Source organism: Otolemur garnettii, unplaced genomic scaffold (assembly GCF_000181295.1).
Source record: "Otolemur garnettii isolate 467f Iridium unplaced genomic scaffold, OtoGar3 scaffold00071, whole genome shotgun sequence".
Taxonomy (NCBI): domain Eukaryota; kingdom Metazoa; phylum Chordata; class Mammalia; order Primates; family Galagidae; genus Otolemur; species Otolemur garnettii.
Window position 1 is genome coordinate 3946995 of NW_003852466.1, and position 4539 is coordinate 3951533.

At 46.4% G+C, this 4539-nt stretch overlaps 1 long non-coding RNA gene across 1 annotated transcript; it reads left to right on the forward strand.

The window, feature by feature from the left end:
* Positions 1-4116: 4116 nt before the first annotated feature.
* On the forward strand, positions 4117-4495 carry LOC105887345. Its single transcript, XR_001161453.2, has 2 exons — positions 4117-4251; positions 4440-4495. It is a non-coding gene; the product is annotated as an uncharacterized LOC105887345 (long non-coding RNA).
* The last annotated feature ends 44 nt before the right edge of the window (positions 4496-4539 follow it).

Sequence of the window (4539 nt, forward strand, 5' to 3'; positions counted from 1 at the left end):
AGCACTCTACCCAGGGGGACAGCTTGAGGCTCTGTCTCAAAAAAAAAAAATATTTCTGGAAGGAGTAAAATGACAGTGTCATTGCATCGAAAGACCAGTAGATGGCTGCCACAGAACCACACAAATATCCACAGGACATACCCGAGTCCCTCCAAAATAATTTTAAAAGAACTACAAAAAGTAGTAAAGAAAAGTATGGAATAGCGATTGTGAACACACAAATTTCATGATTGTCTTAGGAATATTATTAAATTTAAAATGAAACATATTTAATTCAAAAATTTTTTACACTAAAATCCTCATTACACTGTTGGAGGAAGTATCCATTTAGGTACAGCCTTCCCAGAGGGCAACTTATTTAACCCCAAAGTATTTAAAAGATGCTTACTTTTTGATTAAGCTATCAGAGGGAAGTATATTTAGTAACTGATCTAAGGCATTAAGGATGAGCTAAAAGATTCATCTACAAGAGTGGTTCCCAACCAAGGGTGAGTCTGCTCCACAGGGACATATGACACTATCTAAAGACATGTTCGGGCTCCATGCCTATAGTTCAAGTGGCTAAGGTGCCAGCCACATCCACCAGGGCTGGCAGGTTCGAATCCAGCCTGGGCCTGCCAAACAACAATGACAACTACAACCAAAAAATAGCCGGGCGTTGTGGCTGGCTTAAGCAGTAACTGTAAGCAAGCTTAAGCAAGACAATCGCCTAAGCCCAGGAGTTGGAGGTTGCTGTGAGTTGTGATGCCATGGCACTCTACCCAGGGTGATAGCTTGAGGCTCTGTCTCAAAAAAACACGTTTGATTGTCACAAATGACCAGGAGGAGTTGCTGCAGCATCTAATGAGCAGCAGTTGCAGATGTCGCTAAACATTAGACAATGCATAGGACAGACACTCAGAACAATTATCTAGCCCAGAATGTCAATTGTGCTGAGATTGAGAAATCTATTTTTGGGGGCGGTCCAATTTTATTTATTTTTCTTTGGGTATTTTTTTTTTATTTTTTCAAATTAATATGAGGTACAATATTTAGGTCACACTGTTCTCACTTTCAGAGTGAGATTAAGAAGCCTTGATATATTTATGTAACTCATTATATTGTTTGATAACAGCAAAAAATGGGAAAACGAAATGAAATGTCTAAAAACAGAAGACTGATTCAACAATTATTCAATTCATGATAATATGAATTACTGTGAAAAAATGCTCTGCAAAGGAAGCAGGTTACCAAAGTGTGCATAGGATACGAGCCTATTTTCTTTTTAAATACACCCTTGAAGGTGTAAACAGTGCTTATCTCTGAATGGTGAAATTACATATTTTCTTCTTATTTTTTGCTTTATTGTTAGTTTTTACTTTTTCTCCAATAAACATTTCACTAATATTAGAGCATTACATTTTAAATGGAAATTGTGGGCTACAATAGCTGCTAATTTTCAAGAGAAAAATACAACAAAATGAGGTCAGGCATAGGGGCTCATGCCTGTAATCCCAGCACTCTGGGAGGCTGAGGATTTGTTTGTTTTTGAGAAGGAATCTCACTTGGTCACCCTGGGTAGATTTCTGTGACATCACAGCTCACAGCAACATCAAACTCTTGGGCTCAAGTGATTCTCCTGCCTCAGCCTCCCAAGTAGTTGGGACTACAGGCACCCACCACAAAGCCTGGCTATTTTATTTTTTCAGAGACAGGGTCTTGTTCTTTGCTCAGGCTGGCCTGGAACCTGTGAGCTCAGGCAATCCACCTGCCTCTGGCTGCCAAAGTGCTAGGATACAGGCATGAGCCCCTGTGCCCGCTCACATTTTCTTTATTCACTCATCTGCTAATGGATACTTAGGTTGTTTCCATCCATACCTTAGCTATTGTGGATAACATCACAATAAACGTGGGAGTACAGATATGTCTCTGAGACAGTGATTTCATTTCCTCTGGGTATATACCCAGAAGTAGGATTGCAGATTGCTGCTTCATGTGATAGTTCTATTTTTAATTTTTTAGGAACCTCCAAACCGGTTTTCCAAAAATGTATTTTTTAATAAATATGTACACGTGCGCGCACACACACACACACACACACACACATATATCATTTATTTGTTTGTTTATTTTTGAGACAGAGTCTCACTCTGTCAATCTAGGTCATGGCATCATAGCTCACACAACCTCAAACTCCTGGGCTGAAGCGATCCTCTTCTTCAGCCTCCAAGTAGCTGGAACTATAGGCATATGCCACGAAGCCCAACTAAGAGAATCACATTTTCTATTACTTTTGACTAATATTACCTTAACCAGCTGTTTCTTCTTCGTCTTCTTCTTCTTCTTTTTTTGGAGACAGAGCCTCAAGCTGTCCCCCTGGGTAGAGTGCTGTGGCATCACAGCTCACAGCAACCTCCAACTCCTGGGCTCAAGGGAGTCTCCTGCCTCAGCTTCCCACGTAGCTGGGACCACAGGCGCCCGCCACAGCGCCCAGCTATTTTTTGGTTGCAGCCGTCATTGTTGTTTGGCGGGCCAGGGCTGGATTCAAATCCGCCACCTTAGGTGTATGTGGCTGGTGCCTTAGCCGCTTGAGCCACAGGTGCCGAGTCCAGCTGTTTCTTTAGTTCCAGGCACATCCACCATTTTCTCCATCATGCTTGTGGATCCCATTTTGCTTTTATCTGTACTGAAATTTCTTTTTCTGTGGTCAAAGAAGTTAACTTATTCACCAGTTTCTCCAGTACTTAAAGGGTAAGGAAAGTCTGAGAAAACAGAATTGTCCATCCCAAGGAAATTCCTCCATTGACTGTTCTGTTGCGTTTGCGCATCAGGAAACCTGGCCGCTGCTGCCGGCGTTTTGGGAAGGCCACACTAGTGTCTGGGACTCTACACGGTGGATGCCCACATCCCGGGGGCTGAGCAGCTGCACTGACAGCCATAGCCATAAGTTAAAGCCCAAAGTTAGGAAATCTCACTTATGTTACAACCAGTACAAGAAGAATGCGGGTTTTCAGATGTTCGGCTGCAAATTTTACTAATAAGGGTATTTGTAGGCAAAGGAGTCAATTTAAAAATAACTGAACTGGAGATTACCCAGATTTTAACATTTAAATTCATAGTGAATACCAGCAAAACCCAGAATATGCTGTGAGCCAAAGAAAGCCAGTTATTAGCCCTTTTCCAACTGTCATCAAATAGTTACGAGTGTAATTCCTCCTCAACCGACAGAAAAGAAAGCCTCCAGAAAGAGCCCGGATCGCAGGGTCATGGCTCCGGCCCTGCTGAGTTCCGTGTATCTGAGCAAACGACTCTCCAGGCTCAGACCTTCCGCCCGGTCCCGCGCCCGTCTCGCCGACCTCGCGTCCTCGGCTCCCGCGGAGCGTGAAGCGCTCTCCCAGCTGCACCGGGCAGGTGACCACTTTGGGGTTTCCGCTGTACTTTGTCGCCGATTTGATTATGAACAGTATCATTCATTCTGAACAGATGTTCAGTATTAAGAACACCCTGGAGGGTCTTATCCAATATTCCCGTAAACGACAGAGGAGGGATAAGCTTCTAGGACGGGGTAGCCGGCCGGGTGGCGCCGCTCACGTTCCGGGAGGAAGAAGCCGCCAACTTCAGTTCCTTTCCGGAATAGGTGCAGATCCTGCAGCCGGCCTGAGAAGCCAGAAGCTGAAGTGTCACAGAAGGACACTCCACGTTACGAAAAATAACTGCTTACTAATTTTAAAGCAACACGTACTTTTATCAGTCATTTACTACCAATACTCATGTGAATTAAACACAGAAAAATTATCCTGCTCAGGAACGAGTTGGTTGGCGTAGGAAGCAAGATGTGTACTGTAAAAACCACAGGGGTTGTTTGCACTTTACCAGAACGCGCAGTAGGTGCACCAAATAGAGGAGCTGCTCAAGTTTCAGCCTCTTCTGTCACCTCTGCGCGGGTGGGGCGGGAGGAGGGCCTAGCCCACGGGACTCTGACTCCGCCGTGCCGGGAGGGGGCGCAAGCAGCCGCACCGTCCCTGCCAACTCCACGGGTGTTCCCGCCCAGCACTGCGCGACCGCTCTGGGGGAAGTTCCTCTTCCGGGGCGTGGGGCTCGCCCGGATACGAGGTTGGTATAAAAGCCCTCCTCGGGCCCCACGCCTTTCTTTTCGAGGAAGACACGGTCACGGGTTTGGCGGAGGCGTGCAGTGCCCGCTTCTGCTCCTGACTCACCGCTGTTCGCTCTCGCCGAGGAACAAGTCGGTCAGGAAGCCGCGCTGCAGCCATGGTGAGGCTTAGAGCGCCGGCGGGACCCGGGCCCAAGCTCGTGGCCGGGGCGGCGGTGTCGCGGAGAGGACGGGCTGGCTCATACCGGCCCCGCGGTGGGCGGGGAGCCTGGGGGGCTTCGTGAGGAATCCGCTCTGTAGAAGTGACAGGCGACTTTTGGCTTTTTTTTTTTTCCCTCTTTAATAACAGGCTTTTAAAGATACCGGGAAAACACCTGTGGAGCCAGAGGTGGCGATTCACCGAATTAGAATTACTCTCACCAGCCGCAACGTAAAGTCCCTGGAAAAGG